Raw genomic sequence first — 18,611 nt, 5'->3', positions numbered from 1 at the left:
AGAAAATTCAATTTTGAAGTAGAGCATATGCTTTACTTTTCTATTGACCCATGGTTTGGCTCGCATCTTCATGTTTCCTGGGTGTCTGAAGCTTTGATGTATGTGAACCGCTGTTATAACTGAACTGCCTCCCATGTCTCCCAGCAGTCCCTAGACTTCACGTCTTTATTTAAGCCTCACCTGGCCTCCGCTCAAAAATGACACCCCTCCTATTCACACTTGGCTCTTCTTTCCTTCACCAGCCAAACCTTTTGATCTGTCCCTAACCAACCCTTTCACTCCCCATCTCCCTCTCTCCCGCCATCAATATTTCATAAACGTACAGTGACAAATTTATTTGAATGCGGTCTCCGGCGCGGATGCAGAGATGGATGGGCCGATTGGGTTGGTGGTGGTGGGCTGGTGAGCGGCATGGTAGCGAGCAGCTTTACCGCATACATTAGTCACACGCTTGCAGACTGCTGGTGGAAAAGAGGGGGCTTGGGAGAGATAGTGTATGGCGGTATGGAGAGAGGAGGGGGGGCAATGTGTGTGAACTGCATGCATGTCTATCAGAATGTGTTAGCGAGAGAGAGAGACAGAGAGAGGAGGGGCGTACTCGGAGAATTGAAGGAGTAAATTTATCATAGTTATGGCTTTCTCAGGCATCCATTTTCCTGTGGTCTGTTGACAGCTAGTAGTATCTGCATACCACCCCCCACACCCCCTTCCACCACCACCCTGTGTGATTGACGGCACTGGGCTTCAACCTAACAGGCCTGGTTACACACTTCAGCACTGGACACACATGTGCACATGCACACACGAACACACAGATTTCTACTTACTCTCAATATTCTGTGATCAAATTTCCTGAGCTGGTCATTCGTCCTACTCCCTTCAGCTACCACTGAGTCAAAGACACAGTTCACCCCACTCCTATGACCTTTGATTGACTTTATTTGGATGTCAAAGTAAAATATGCTCATGAAAGACTAAAAAATAAGTTCAAGTTAGATAGTTAAATAAGACTAATTTATTTATTTTTTATGTTGAAGTTTTTGCAACAGGAATGTTGGATAGTACAGCGATGGGGGTGGGCAGTATGGCCTCAAACAATGATATATCAATACAATATTTCGGTTTAGAGCTCACAATCGGTGTGGAGCTCTCCTCGCAGGATCTTTTGGCTCTATTTGTACTTACCCATTACTTCTGCTTGAGGTGGTGAAATAGGTTTCTTCTATAGCCTTATTTTGTTATTACATCTTTTTACACTTCTTACATATTACAGTAGTTTGTCATACATCTAAACATTTGTAACCAAACCACTTCAACACTACTGAAGTTGCTCCTCTTTTTGGAATTTACTTACTTACTCCACCATGGAAATAATAACAGTATTACTTTTGACAGCATTACGTCAACAAGTCAGAATATTGCCATTGATAAAGATTTGATCATAATCTTTGTATTGTACAGTGCACTGACTGCTCACGTTTTAAGTTGTCCATAAGGATGAGGGGAAAGTTAGAGGATTTCCAAAGTTGACAAATGTTGGATGGATTATTATGCCACTTGATGAACTGCAGACATTTCTCAAGACATGGATCATTAAAATCAGCAGGCTTCATCCTCTGGGGCCAACGAATGTCTTGGGCTGAGTACCAAACTTAGATACTTTTATGGCGCCAACCAAATTGCTTCAATACTAACCAGTATCAAAAAATGCCTTGTCATTCAGTACCACATTTCAAAACCCAAGGAGCAAATGTCATCAGCTTCAGTGAGTCAAGCATGCAGCATGCTTGTACAAAAATCTAATAATGCTGGTGATTTACACATCGTGGAGGCATGCAGGAAAAACAAAACACTACATTACGCCCAGAGACGGGGGCTCTTCTTGTTTTGGTTTTTCACTGCCAGCTGCTTATCTGCACAGATAACTCTGTGAACCTTGTGCTGTTTGTTAGCTAACCTGTATCTGCTTGTTCGTCAAAGTCTTCACCACATCATCCCCCGTGATAAACATCCTCTTCATGCCATCGAAGGGATGGCGCCAAGGAACCAAGGAGAAGACTGTTGCTTACAGACTGACAGGTCAAAGGAGAGAAATACACCTGACTTTGACACACTTTATATTTTTATATAAGCCTAGCCCAATACTGTAGAGATATTACATCAGTTTCTTAATGTTAGTCCTCTCATCTAACTAAAGTGTAGTGTCGAACTATTGTTTTAACCTGTGAAAGAGTACACACCCCCATGAAACAACTTGTCGGGAATCATGCACTAGAGGTTCACGTAACCCCCTAAACTCAGCCAGTTTGATCTATATATACTATTATTACTCAAACTGACGCAGGGCTGTATTCAGATTTAATGCTAGTTAAGGGATTGACTGATACTGACTGAGTGTGATAGAACGAGATGATGGAGAGAAACACCTGGCTGAGGAGAAGATGGATGGGGACCGAACAGGGTAGAAAAAAGTGCCGTCCAGGCAGCGGCTGGGACAGTTCACTGTGGCGGAGAGAAAAGGAAGCTAATTGTTATAATAATTATCATGACTACTGGGAGAATAGAGAGGAAACTGATTATACCCAAAGAGAGAAGGGAAGAGAAAAGGGGAGAGCGATTACCTGCCTGTGAGCAGACTGTCATTAACCTCACTTTCTCTCCCTCACACACACACTCTCCATCTTGTACCGTCTCTCTTGTCCGGTGTGAGTGCCAATCTATATCCAATTTTTCCCCTCATCTCTCCCGGACCGCACTAATTGAAGGCAATCCGAACATGCTTTTTACAGACTCTTATCTTATGTCTCCCTCATCCTGAGCATGTACTCACACAGGCACACCAGAATACCTGTATGTACACACACACACAACTACAGAGCGCAGAATATTAAAGCATTATGCCTCTAGACATAAGAAAGTTGACCATCAATTAACAGCACTAGGAAGGTCTCTTCCTTGTGCTGCAGGCTCATGCGTTTCACAATATAATAATAAAAGAATACTGTAGAAGATTATATATATTTGACAGCATTTTAGGCTCTGTATTGTTTTTTTGTTTTTTTTACAAGACCTGCATCTCATGAAGATATATCAGTTTACCATATTTAATATAAACACCAGTGTCTGGGGTCCCATAAGGGTTAGTTAATACACTGTTATGAAGGCATAATAGAGGTGTGGTGTGATCACAATAAGGGTAATATTATTGAAGTCTGAGAGGAATGACTGATATCTGACACAGCGTGCAGAAAAACCTGATTTACAGATAAGTGTGTGATACAGAGTCAGAGGAGTGTGTGAACTCCAGTGAACTAAGAGAAAGGGTGACTCACACAATGTCACGCACAGTCCCATGACTCCTCACTTCTAGAACAATGTACACAAATTGGTTTACCATAACAAGTATTACCTGGTGATCTGGCACCTTGATAACTATCAACAAACACACCATGTGGCACACGTACCCACAAACACAACCTTTCCTTTCATCGTTGAACTAAATGTTTCGCAACTAAAGACATGCCAACAATACATAACCACATAACCTGAGTTATAACTAGGTAGGTGAATACTTGGAAACCACAACAAAAAGACAAGCCATGAAAGATGTTAAAAATAATAAAAGCTTTTACAGATTTAGGATGAAAATCCCTGATATAGACAAAGTGGTTAGCACTGTGGCCTCACAGCAAGAAGGCTCCTGGTTTGAACCTTGCTGTGTGGAGTTTGCTTCTTCTCTCCGTGTCTGCGTGGGTTCTCTCCAGGTACTCCAGCTTCCACCCACAGTCCAAAGACCTGCACTCAATAGGTTAATTGGTGACTCTCAGTTGCCAGTAGGTGTGAATTTGAGTGTCAATGGTTGTTTGTCTCTATGTGCCCTATGATGAACTGGTGACTTGTTCCGGGTGTACCTCACCTCTCACTCTCAGTCAGCTGGGATAGGCCCCAGCCGCCCCGTGACCCTAGTGAAGATAAGGGGTTACAGACAATGGATGGATGGATCCCAGAGATAATGAACAAGTTTTCATGAACAATTATTTGCGATCCAGTTATGGCTTGGCCCGGCTTTCACAGGGCATTATGAGAGGAACTCATTCAAAGATGAAATGATAAAGGACATTTGTTGGACTTTCAGGTCTGTATCATTTTCGACAGCATTGAATGTATATGCGAGTTCTGCAATGGTGCTAATCTCTATAAGATAAACTGAATTCAGACAGCCTGCACTCCAGTTTTCTTCTGCAAAGGCATAAAGCAACACATCACAATAACGTACTAATAGAAAATGGAAAATGAACTGTAAGGAAGCACCAATTTTTGGTCAGCACTATATTCCCCTCAAATCATTTTTGAATGTAACAACTACCTCCTCTAAAATAACTATCACGGCAAACAGTGCTGTTCGTTAAAACTGGACTGAGCAGAACAGAGAGCTTAGATTGTTACATTTAAAAGTCTATATGTTCACTGCACCTGATAAACTACAGGTTAAACTTGTAAAACTTGATCTTAATAAAGTCAGGTGTTCAGCTCATGGCCCAAATTGAAAACTACAGTAGATGCTGGAAAATGCTTCATACTTCAGAGACTTCATTTCTCTTTACATACAAGCTACTGACGATCACAGCTGTAGAGAACATTTTAATCAGCTCACCAAATAACATGATTTGAGTTACTTTTTATACTTTTTATACATGGAAAGCGGTGTGTCATAACGCAAAAAACGAATTATGTTACAGAACAATTAAAGGTCTTGTTTTCTTGTCATGTATCAGTCCACTGAGATTTTCCAACACTTATTAAATTACAGCTGTAATTACAAGGTAATTTTAGTTCTACTTAGTATTGTTTACTGGGTAAATTTTCAGAACTTAAAAGAGGCAGTTACAGGAAGGGGCTATAAAGACATTATGCAAAGGCCACATGCCCAAACTATCACCTATCCCAACTGATAAAACTGAGAGAAGGAATGAAAAACAGAGAATGTAAGAGAACAGTAAGAGATAGACAAAGAAAGAGGTAGCCTGTGTGTTTTGGTGTAATTAGAGCACAAGAAAAAAAACACACTATGCTGGGAAATTAACTAAACACACACACACACACACACACACACACACACACAGAAGTTAGACCACTGAGGATAGACCGCCCTCTACTGACGGACCAGAAAAGGTCAGCAGCAAGTCTGCACAACCTTCAACTCTTTTTTTAGACCCTAAAAACGCACAAGGCTTACGACAAACAAATATTGTGGTTTTAAAAAAAGAAGAAAAGAATACTCTCTAAACATATCACTTTTACAAAAGTAAAATCATACCTTTAATTTTAGTGCTCTGGACAGCAGATGAATGGAAATGCTCTTGACCAGAAATGAATCCTCCAGTCATTTAACCCTCTGGGGTCTGAGCAACCATCCACTATTACAAAAACAATAGGGCCCCAGAGAGTGAACTCTAGATTTGGAAATGTTGATTAGTTTTACTTTTAATCTAAATATTTCTGCCATACAATGAAGCCAGTTTTTAGGTTTATACTAAAGAGTTAAATGTTCAACCAACTGTGACAGGATTATGTTTGTTTATAATCATTTCTCATATTTTCCAGAGTGGATACATCACACAGCATTTCATCCTAACCTTGTTAAAATCCTATTTGCCATGCACAGAGTGGCCGTGTCTCTTATTTTTATTGTCAAATAACCTCAATGTGGGATACGGCAGGGACGGCCAAGTGGCACTGACTGCCAACTGTTGACTGTGACAGTGAGACTGACGATGGATGTATGTGTTCTTCCTGGACATATTGCTGCATCCCTTCACACCTCTGCTTGTGATGACAAGGCGATGGTGTGACCGCTCGGGTGCCAGATGATGCAGGGAGCTTTGGGAGTGTTGTGTGGTGGTGGAACGGGTTGTTTGAGGGTGGGGTGGGGTCTTGAGGGGAAAGCACATTGAGAGAAGTGAGGGAAATGATGATGTGGGTGAGAAACGGGCTTCATCTGAGAAGCTAGTACTGACATTTGGGCCTTCAACATTAGGACATATGCGAGTGTGCGCAAAAGCACTTCTACCTGCACCTTTTTGTCGTTATGTTTACGCGTCCTGCCCTATCGGGGATACTGTCATTTCTGGTAAATGCACAGATTCAATACCAGGGCCCTGGTGCGTATGTGTGCAAGTGTATGTGTGCAGGCATGCACGTGTCATGTTTAAGCGAGTGTGCGTGTGCAAATCGATATGAGGCGTCATCGCGGGTTCTCTGCTCGTCTGAGAAAATCACACTTCGTGCTTGCTTCCAACCCCCTGCCAGGGACAAGACCCGCTGACAGCACCGCATTGTTATTTCTTCATGTTTGTCAAATGTGGTGCCTCGATGTTCATGCACATACACACATACACAGATGTTGTCAGCAGTTCCCATCTTTTCAGACACCTCTCACTCCCAAGTGAGACAGAGTTTGTCAACTCGGTGCAGACAACCCCCCTGGAATCTAGACACTCTGTTTCACAGTCCCATCTCAGAACCATCAACTTTCTTTCTAATTAATTTCTTAAAATGACTCTTCGCTCACTTAAACTTTTCTTGTTTTAAAGTGAGGGTTTACCACTGGAAATGGCAAAAATTTAAACAACCTTAAAAAGCCGAGTGCATTGGAGCACCACAGGAGCTCTATTAGCACAAAAGCTTTGCAGCCACACGCTTTCAGAGAAACACACACATACACACACTCACAGGGTGGAGGAGTATCGTCAGTCCACCTGCGTTCAGACAGGCTACCTCCTGTTCCTCCTGCCTGCAGCAGGCTGGCCCACCGCTTGTGTCTCCGTCTGCAAGCAGTCGCCTTTTCCAGCTCAGCAGCTGAGAAAGTGCCAATCCCACAGTTTAAAGGCCCCACTGGCCCTGCCAGCATGATAGATAGTTTAGAAATGAGGACGCGTGTTTAAAAAAGAGGAGAGGAGAGGGGGACGAGAGGGAGGGAGAGAGAAAAAAGGTACGCAGCAGCAGCTGTCAGACAACACAGAGCCCAAGCTTCCATGACCAGGCTCTTAACAGAGAAAAACGAGGAGAAAAAATAAAGAGAGGGACTTCTGAGAGGTTAGGGCTAAGATGACAGGTATGAAGTGGGAGAGGACTCAAATAGATGAGACGATAAAGACAAATAAAATACAAACTGCTTGGCAGATGAAGAGATTAGATTAAAGAGAGTGCAGGGGGACAGGGGCCCTAAAAGTGCATTTACATCCACACAGCAGACTGATTGTTGTAGTTTAAAATGGATTATAATTCAGTAGCAGCTGACAAATACTTTATGGGATTTGCTTGATCTGGTTAATGTGTGTTAGCTCCCAAAGAAGCACAAAAAAAGATCCCAGAATGAAAACTGACATTTAATTAGTGTTAAACTGTTTGCTTTTGAAAACTTACAGCACCACAACACATGATGTTATTTGACATGCTAGATGTCAACATAAACTCTGCTGTCACTACCCTGTTTTTCACTCAAACATCACTTTGCATTCACTGATTTTCTAAAGTGCACCGGCGAAACACAGTCGTTCAAAAAAACGGATTTACACAAATTCTAATATGAACTTGTGGAAGATATCGATGTTCACAAGACATCTGCATTAATCTAGTTAGAATCAAATTATTAGAGTGGTATGTATATGCACTGATTGACATAAATGTGTTAATGCCATATGTAAAGTACGTGGTTATTAGCAAGTTGTTTGAGGTGTCACCCCTGTCTGGGTAATCTTGACAGACTGTCAAGTTGAGTCCTAATGTTCACACCTCTGACACCTTCAACCCTCATACACACACACACACACACAGATTCAACAGGTGGATCCGCACTAAGTCCTGACACATGGCAGAGTCATGAATAATAACTGGCACACTGTTAAGATAAAAAACGTATCTTTGCAAAATTTCAAAAATAAAAATTCCTCACCCTCTAACACATCCTAACACTCTAAATCTCTCTCTGCTTTTTCTCTCTGTGTTCCCTTCTCATGGTGAGCGGTGCAAATGTGGTCAAATGGGCTGTAATTCAGGCCCCAGTGAGTTAGGCTCCATTTGCAGATATGTATATGCCGTCTTCTTCCCGGTTGCTCTCACAGGGGCCCTGCCTAACACTTATTAAACAGATCTTAAGAACATCTCCATTCATCATTGCCACCTCGCTCATGCATCAATGCTTCTGTGTGTGTGAGTGTGCGTATATATGTGTGTGCGTGTGTCTGTGGGCCCCATGAGGCCTACTGTCGGTTCAGAGAGGGGCTGATGTAGGAAGATTAATACCGGTGTGACGGCAGAACCATGCCAGGGAGGAAGGGTCACTCATTACCCATCTGACTGGCCATCTCCAACCCAAACACATAAAAGAAAACGCGCACACAAACTCACACGCAGATGGCAGCTGCAATAAGAAGCTTCTGTAAACCGTTCTCCGTCTTAATTCACCGTCCCCTTTTCCTGCTTTTGTTAACTTTGTCCTCTCCTCCTTTTCCTGTTTGTCTTTTGTCCGCCTCCCTGGATTTTATCAGGACTGATGAAATATATCACTGGAGTCTTGTTAAGTTTAAGGGGAAAATGCCCGGTGTATAAAATGAATTGACTGTCTCTGGCTCATCTTTATGGTCAGAGTGTGGAGAATGTATGGACAGAGAGGAGATGGGATGTGGTGGAGACAGGAGAGGGGTCAAATACTGCAATTACCGCCCAATTGATTTCCATTGGTGTGACGGAGAGAATAAGTGTTACTCCATCAATGTTCACTCAACCTGGCAGGGAATCCTCCTCTGAGGAAGAAGAAGAGAGGAGGGAGAGAAAAAAACCTTCTTCCAGTTCAATCATTCATTAAGATGCTCATTTATTTTCTTTCATGTTTATTTGTGTATCAATTCATTCCAGCTGCGGTTGATGATCTGTAACAGTGGAAATCATAATAAGCCTAAAACATTTGAACTGTGTTTGTTTCAGATCTCTTCTTTTAACAATATCTGTATGCACCTCTCACATCAGCTGGACATTTCCTCAAAAAACGGGAAAACTGTGCAGCAATAAGCCTGAAACCGCAGCCGAAAACGTCAGTCCTAACATGTCATTTAGTCTCATTTAGTAATTTTCTCAAATCTGTTAATGGGTTGCAATAATAACACTTGTAGCCCACGTTTTAGGATATTTTTTGTTTCGTATACATTAGTGTAAATAAACTGAAACCAGACAGAACTAAACTGATCACTGTAGTATTAAGAAAATTACACTTGATTCTAGAAAAGTGGACTCAGGAAATTATCTCACCCCATTGGCACTGGCAAAATGCGATTTTAGGGACTTAAAAAATGATCTGGGAAAGAGGACTTTTTTTTTTCTGCAGTGAGAGGAAAAGAGGAATACTTGGCAGATGGAGGGGAGGGATGGTGCTATCAAGCCAGGCTCATGCTTTCTCTGAGGTTTTACAGAAGGTACTCAGACAGGCTATCATAAAGTGAGTGAGTGTGAGCAGGTCCCACATGCAGCGCCTTGGCCAAGACTCCCTGTGGGGGAAAAAAACCCCACACACCTCACCACTCTATTCTTTTATCATATCCTCTCTCTTCCTTTCTTTTCTGTTGTCCAAGTTTCTCCTATAGTCATTTTCTTTCCCCCCTAAGTTTCCCTCCCTTCCTCTCTTCTCTTCTGCTTGGCCCCCCTCCTCCTGTCTCCTTTCTTAAGGGCCAGACTGTGGTCTGTCGATAGAATCAGTGGAAAACTGTTTGGAAACCCAAACCTCAGTGAAATTATTTGATTACAACCTCCCATTACTTGCTGGTTTGGAGGCATTAGAAGCTCGCTGAGAAGTAATGATTTCCATTTTGTGTTTGAGTTGTAATACAATATTTGCTGCGGTTTCTTTCAGAGGACAGCGTGTAACAGTTGCTTGATTTTTCAGTTGTTTGGACATTTTTAAATTGACATTATCTACATGGAAATACAGATAGAATTGAATGGGTGACAGACAGAGAGAGAGAGAAAAAAGATAGAGTCGAGCCACTGTTACACAAAAATGGAAAAGTTGTGTAATTATTTACCAAACTGCCTTAATTCTCCGCCTCACCAGACCAAGCGTTATTCTGATCCTATGGGGAAAGAATGAGTTAGTCGGCAGCAGTTGACTAATTAGTCAAAAGTCACAGAATTATGACCCTGCAGAACAACAGGAGAGAGACGAGGACTAATTAAGGCTACCTTGTCTCTCACCAGCAATTAAAAAACAACAAAGCTCTGCAAATTTTCACCCCAAATCTCTCTATCTCTTTGTCTTTTCCTCTCAAACTCACTCGACCCAATTTATCCTTTTTAGTGTGTCTCCAGAAAAAGAGAAAAACGTGTTCCACTATTTATGTCAATAAAGGTTTTGAAAATCACAATGCCAAGGCAAGAGGAGACAAGGATGTGGGAGAAAAGGACTTTGATATGAGGAAGAGAGGCTGAAGGAGGAGAGGATGAGGGGAGTCTGATGACGTAGTTCATCTGGTAGCGAGGGGATATTTACAAGAGGTTTGTGTTTGTACATGTGCATATACAGTAGCATTTGTGTGCGTATGTGAACATGCATGTTTATGTGTCTACGTACATGCGTGCATGCACGTGTGTGTGTGTGTGTGTGTGTGTGTATGAGTGTGTGTGATTGGGCTGTTTGGCAGGTAGAAGGCTGTGAGTGCAGCCTGTCACAGCCCAGCCCTGATTACTCTGCACCATTCATCAAAGTGTCACCTCCCTGACAGCCGCTAATAAATATACTGCCACAGACCCCCACTCGCACCTGGCAGCGCACCACGTTCACACACACACACACACACACACACACACACCCTCACCCCCGTACACACACTCATACTGTCACCCCCAGCACCCCGATGCAGCAGCAAACACAGCTCGAACAGCAACACATCCTAGAGCTCATTTGCTAATTGCTGCATTTCCCATCAATTCTGTTTCTGTCTTGTTCAATGTCAACAGGAGCGAGAGGATTTAAATAAATTAATGAATTATATAAATAACCAATGGGGAAACATGTTACATTACTTCCCTCGGTGTCTTTTTGTTGCCCCATACTTTTTACTGTCATTCTAGGACATGATATATCTTCCTCGTTTTTAATTGTGAGCACACACACACACGCGAATGGAAAAGAAAAGAAAAAAAAAACGTGCACACGAAAGCTTCTTTTTTTTTTTTTTTTTTTTTTTTTCTAGCAGGACTTAATGGACTGATGTTTAATGCACTGTGTCCCAGCTGTTCCACTGTTTGCTTGGGGAAACTTCTCTGCATCTATCCACACTTTCTGTACGACACATACCAAAGATATAACTTTGTTGTTCCGGCTCTCGTGTTTCTGTATCAATAGATCTCAGCCCTTTAGCCACCAAAGTTATTGCAGTGCAAACATCTGAAACAATTTTACAGCCTATGGTATTGCAATGTTTTCAACAGGCCGCAAAAAAAGCAGAGATCGCCGCCTCAAAAATGTGCATTTGCATGTAATTGCTGGTTTGCTTTCTCTTATTTTACTTCATTTGTAGTCAGTGTGGAACACACACCCATGTGGTCATCTTTCCTGTGTTTGTCTATGATTAGGCAGTATGTGACTGCTGTAATGATTCGCTTACTGTAAGAGGAGCCACTCATCTCCGACTCCAGTCTCGGCTCCGGCAGATGCTCCCCGGCTCCCCCTGTTGGGAGACAGATGAAGCGTGTGACTCATCAGGGCTTGTGCGAGCGTGTGTGCACACGTTACACAATGCGTGGGTCTATGGTGATCTGGTGGCGGAAGCGTGGATATCGGTATATCCTGCGCTGGAAGGTGTCCTTGCCAAACTGTGCGTGTGTTTGTGCGCGTCTGTGGGCGAATGTGTGTGTGTGTGTGTGTGGACACGAGGCTGTGGGCATGCTGCGCTGGCAGATGGCATTACTGCATTGCCGGGCCACCCTGGCTAACAGGGGGAGGACAGGGAGAAGGTGGGAAAGGAAGGAGGAGATGGGATGTGAGTCAAAGAGAGAGATGGGTGAGGACGGTTGTAAAAATGAAAACTGTGAAGGGGGAGTAAGCAGTGGGTGAGGAAAGGGTTGAATGCATGAGTTATTACAGGGGAGATAGGGTTGATGAGGTGATGAATGGATGTAAGAGGATGAGTAGAGGACAGGGAAGCAGTCCTGCCAACTAACACCAACTTTTCACATTGTTGCCCAGTTCACCCTCCCACACACTTTAACACAATGTTAAAAACCAAACTTTTAAAAAAATACTATACTCATAGTATTCCATTCTTATAATTTTGCCCCTCCAAGCGTAATTCTGCGGTGGTCAGTGTTGCCAGCTGCGCTCCAAGTGTGTGCTGTGTGCATATTTGCGTGTGTGTGTTGGCGTGCGCTGTATGCCTGCTGGGCAGCAGGGCTGGGCCAGGTGTGGAGTGGGAGCAGTGGGAAGATTGGGAACAGTGGGCCTGTTAATTAGAGAGGGGTGATTAATGGGACAGCAGAGAAGGAGCACTGTGTTAGGGAGGAAAGATGAAGGAAGGTGGGAGGGGTTGAGGGGAGAAGGCAGGTGGGGGTGCAGTGGGAGGAGGTAAACTGTTTGGGAAAGGGGGGAAATATGTGATCATGTAAAAATTAAGAACATTAAAAAAACATATGCATGAAGCCGGTTGCCTAAATCGGTACTCCAAATGCTCAATCAGTGCTGTCTCGCATGTCATATGTTGAGACTTTTTTTTATCAATGCCCATTACATGTGTGTTTCTGTGCATGTTTGGTGACGTCCGCCTTGGGATTCTGTGTGTTATTGAGATGTAAGAAGTGGCGCTGTGACAAACACTCCTCAGGGGATGTGGCGTGTAAACACCAATCATTTGGCAGATGCGCTGTGAGCAAATTGGCAGTGTATTCCCCGCGGCCAAGCCACACACCATTATCAGGATTGAGACTAATCGTGTGCCGTCTCCCATATGAGGAGCAATTAATTTACACCGAATCAAACTGCAAGAGAACAGAGTGAGGAGTGGAAAAGTAGAGGAGATTGAGAGATGGAGGAAAGCGGTGGGTTTGTGAAGAAGGAGGAAGATGCCGAGAAGTTTGTGTGTAGTTTGATACATTTTCACGGGGATCAAAACACGCTGGGAAAATAAATGCGGCTTTTAGTTTTGCTTTCAGAGTCACTCTTAGAATTTAATCTTGTTTTTAACTGGGATAAACTTTTTACAAAAGCTCACGGAGAAGAGAATAAATGACGAATGAGGAAGGCAGGCCGGGGAACTGGAGTGCAAGAGCAAGAGAAAATTGACTTGAGAGGGCGTCCTTGTGAAGCAGCTGAACATTTATAAATGTATTTCCACAAAGATTTGACACCGTGATAGTTTTACACTATCTGTATTTCTAGAAAGATGACACTTACAAGGAATCATTAATGTGAGGCTTCCCCATTTTCACCTCAATACAGTCTTGAGGCATTGTAGTGGAGAGCCTGCACAGCCAGACGCCAAGCCATTATTTCCTGTCTGATTGCTCTGCGGCCAGTGCGATTAAGGAAGAAGACTAAAAGGTAATTTTTCACTATGATGGACAGAAGGAGAGAGAAAAGTAGAGCTGGTCTCGGTTTAATCTCCTGCAGATGGAGGGAGTGAGGGAGGGACAGCAGCGAGAGGAGGGAAACCATCATTTCCAGGGATACAGTACCTAAATTAATAGTCCGGCCTGATGGCCTTTTGGATAAGATAAGTAGCATTATAATAAGGAAGGCCATATAAAAAACCAGACAGAGTGACAAGCCAAGGGAGACTATTTAAAGTGTGTCTCTCTCTCTTTCACACACACACATACAACCACTGTAAAGATCGGCCATTTAACCTCCTTCATTATTCCAATGACATAATTTTACCCCATGGTAGGGCGTGTGAAAAGACAGAAAAGACAAATGAAAAAAAGGAGACGGACAAACAAGTGAAAGAATAATAGACAGAGGACAACAAAGGGAGACTTCTTGGAAGCAGGGAGACAGGAGCGAGTAAGAGCAAAAGAGATGTTTTTGAAAGCTCTTGTAATTCATCAGCTTGTCACAGGAAAGCCAGGTTGTGTACGTAATTCTAAGTGGCGATCACAACTTCACACAGGAGGTGTAGCTCACGAACAGTGTGTTTGTCAACTTTTGTGGAAGATTTATTTCAGATACCATAAACTGCCAGAAAGGATCCGAGGAGAAGAAAAAAAAAACATGACACATAACAATAGTCGTAAAGTAAATGTTCAGAAAAAACCTGAAGAAAGCGCTGATGATATAAGAGCGTGTGTTTACACTCTCGGTGACATTCACAGATAACAAATACGAGGGTGCAAAATCATTTTGGCACATGAAGTGCATTAAAGACTCCAACTATTATTTTCATAATAATTTGTTTAATTTGTTTAATTTCCCAAAAAACCCCATTGAGATTCTTTTAAATTGCTTTTCATTATTTTAATTTAATTATTCAATTTATCTAAACTGTCAATCGATTAATCATTTTAGCACTAAATACATTAACAGTCGCTACATACTTCGAGGCAAAATGTGCGATATTTTGTGCGTGCTGTGACAAAAATGTCCATTTTCAACATTATTTATTACTTAAAAACTGGATTAGGATGAATCAGTCGAGTCAGTTGCTTTTCCGATGGATTCATGATTGATTACGAGCGGTGGCATCAGTATGTGCTCTGCTCAGCATCATCATTACTAAATATGCTTGAAATCAACTCTGTTTTGTTAATACATTAATATCTTTCATCACCAACAGATACCAACATCTTTCCTCTCAGTGCTGCCCTGGCAACTTACCTGGAGAAAGAGGTTTATCAGCTTGTTATGTCAATCTCTGCTACCCCCTTTGGTGTGTGTGTAGTGTGTGTGTTTGTTCGAGCACTTGTGCGTATCAGCATACTCTTGAATAGAGTCTGTCGGCTCTCTTGCACTCCAGTTTCGCTCCCGTTGAGTGATTGTGTGTGTGCGTTTCCTGCAGAGCAAACATGTTAGTTCGTCTGTCCTCACAGTGGGCAAACAGCGAAGGAGGCTCATGAGCGGTGTTAATGGGGAGAAGAAGGAGCAGGAGTAAAGGGTAGATTGGGGAGGCAGCACAGGAGGTGAGAGATGGGACAGGGGTTATAATTTAATGTGGAGCAGGACTTGCATCAGTACTTAGTGCAGGTGGTTGCTGGTGTTTGTGTGTGTCATATACAAGCAGAAGTGGGTATACATCCATGTGTGTGTGTGTGTGTGTGTGTGTAGGGGCCACAGGGCAACCTCGGAGAAACTCCACTAATTGCGACCACTGGGTTTTACCTGAGGGTCTTCTCTGGCTAATATCATTAGCTAATCTGCTGTGTGTTGTCCCCCTTGCCCTCTCCGTCAGAGCGCCCCACTCTAGTAGCACGACCAGCGGCATCCACCCCCCAAAAACCCCCACTTACACCCCATGTCTGCTTCCCAGAGCCCAACCCAGACTGCTGAGTCCGGGCTTGTGCTGCTGGAAGGGCCCTGCATCTGGGCTCCACTGACAAAGAAGATTAATACCTCAGCCACACACACACACACACACACACACACACACACACACACACAAGCATTGGGCATACTTGCACACAATCGCGCCCACGCAGCAAGGTACCCTCATGGATCCTCTTCAAATGCACACAAACACACACACACAACCTCAATCAAAACTAAAAACAGAGAGAATCGGCGCACCCTATCCTCCCACCACCCATACTCCCTCCTTCATCCTGCCCCTGTTTCTCCAGGCTGTGGACCACTCCAAGTCTGCCCCTCTGTTTCCCCTCTGTACCCCCTCCCACCCCACTTTAAATAGAATCTCCAGGCCACAGAAAAACAACTTTCTGCTGATGCGACTACTCCTTCATCCTCCCCATCTTTGCCCCCACTCCCATCACACACCTATGGTTATGGAGAGCACGGCTGAATATGAGCCCTGAGCTCTGATGTAAGTTGTATCCGAGTAGGCTGCAGCGTGCTCCTGATGCCCCCTGTGGGGAAAAAGTCCACAAGGCAAACATGCTCTCACAAGTCAGTTTCACTTAAAACCAACTGCATCCGGCTTGTCCACCGGTTCAAAGTAATAACACATCAATGATGCACGAGCGCGCAGCTCGGTGGAAAAGAATCAATAAGGTTTGAATTAAGGAAATCATTTACTGTACGGCCAAAGCATTTACTGAAAAACTAAACGAAGTGATGACTTAAAAAAAACTGTTTGAATTCTTTGTTTTCTAATTTCAAGAACAGTGGAGTGGCCTTTTAAGTTCCCACAAGTTCCAGACACTGATGTCCATCTGACCACATATCTGGTTCATGGACTTGTAAATGTGAAACTGCACCTAAAATAACCCTTTGAGAAAGCCGGAAAAAGGCACAGGGGAAGCACAGGAGAACTGGTGAAGACAAAGAGGAGAGGGTTATTTCCAGATGTGAATTATTTCTATACCTCACCTCTGTGTGTGTTCATAGTGGAAACTCCCCGGCATTCCCCTGGGGGCTTTCAAATGTGTGGTTTGGCCCATGAGAGAGAGGGGAGAGGGGGTGTCAAAGGGGCTAGAGGTGTTGACATAACCTCCTTCTACCACATTCACCTGCGACGGGCCAGCGTGACTCAAGCGCCACACCTGTCACTGGAGGCCAGGACTGTTTGTGTGTGTGTGTGTGTGTGGAAATGTATGAATTTGAGGTGGACAAAAAAACTGTGCAACAGAGTGAAAAGGAGGGGGGAGGATATCAAACGACAGAGAGAGAGGAAAGTAAAAAGAGGGGCAAATGAATGGAAAAATATCTGACCGTAGCGTTAGAGCAAAGGATCAGATAAAAGAGTGATCACTTAGGCAGGGACTACTCTGGCACATCTCCGTACGCCTAAACGCTTCCCCGTGTCAGCACATTGGCTGCTTGTCAAAGAACAGAAAGAGAGCGACAGAGAGACTGAGACAGAAAGACCAACCAATAAAAGGGAATCTACATCTGCACAGAAGCCAAAAAACGATCGGGGAAAGACGCAATGGAAGAGGGTGACAAAGCTGCAGTCCTGGTGAAGTTGACGATGCAACTGCTCATCCGCACACACTACGTGGTGATACAGGTGAGTGACACTTGACTAACTAAGCAGAATCAACCAGCAGACAGTTGGATAAGAAAATGTAAGTTGTAAGAGAGAGAAACCAAAAAGGCCAGACCTTTACATCAATTAAAAATGAGAAGAATTCATGTAAAATATTTAAAAGAAAGAGAGGGAGATGTGCAGTTTGAAGGATGTCATGTGTGCATGTAAAACTACACACACACACACACACACACACACACACGCACGCACACGCACCAAGACTGATGATGCACATCTTGGCCTAGGTATTTGAGAACACACACACAGTAAATGTCAGTGCAGTATTGATGCTGAGAGATAATAAATATTGCTCGTGATGCATTACATTTTTTTGAACTGCGTTTCTATTACTATAATGAAGAGCAGGAGCAAGACTGTTACGATATCTTATCATCTCAGTATACTTTTTAAAATGTGTTTTCATTACACACCTCGCTCATGTTCTTTCAGAAAATGAATGAGATTTATTGCATGAAATGAAATCTGAAATTAGAATGAACTTAAAAAATTAGAATGAAATTAGAACTGATAGATGGAGTTTTTCTGACCCACGTACCATTTTTTAATCTACATTTTATATATTGCATTTCAATTTCATTCAAGTGTGACTCACGCACCGGGGAGCGTTTACACAGAAATAACAACAAAAGTGGTTTAACTGATTTGATATCAGACTATATGAAAATATATCAAAATGTCTTTTAGTCTGTGTGGGGGAAAAACATAGGTAATATCATTTAAACAAAAATAATAAAACACTTTTACCATGTAATTTTTACCATGAGTCATATTTCAATATCAGAATATAAAGGGGAACATTTGTGAGCATTATAAAATGATAAACTACAGTGGGAAGTGTCATGATCAAACTTGTAATGTTGTTTGGGGTATATTGTAGGTGTATTCTTCCACTCTCTCCGCCCTATCGGACCGGCATTCCATGTCCTTATAAATAATTCATTTTTTAATCTGATTTCCCAGAGCGATTCTCAGTGTGTTAGTCACATATTCAATAACGGTGCGCGGTGAATAATCTGGCTGTGTGTTTCCGTGATTTTCCCCCATGTTCTGTGGATGCGTGGGGGGGGTCTGTCGGAGTCTGAAAGTGACTGTGGAGGCAGAGGAGAGGAGTGAAGAGAAGATGAGAGAGGAAAAGAGGAGTCAGGTGCATCATCAGTCAACATCCCTACAGGTTGACAATGAACAGATGCATGCATTTCTACTACACATCCATGTTTAGGATTACTTGTCTCTGTCATCTGCACCCTGAACATCAGCGTCGTCTCTCCTCGCACTCTCTCAGCCACACATCTGGAGGGCTGGGGATGACTTGTTCTATGATTAAACAATTTCTCAATTGACAATGAGAGGCAGGAAATTATCAAGTCCAAGGAAAAGGTGAAAAATACAGGGCATTGTAGAAATATT

The sequence above is a fragment of the Larimichthys crocea genome, chromosome XV (genome assembly GCF_000972845.2).
Source record: "Larimichthys crocea isolate SSNF chromosome XV, L_crocea_2.0, whole genome shotgun sequence".
In the NCBI taxonomy this organism is placed as follows: Eukaryota; Metazoa; Chordata; class Actinopteri; family Sciaenidae; genus Larimichthys; species Larimichthys crocea.
Note: the sequence above shows the minus strand (reverse complement) of the source record.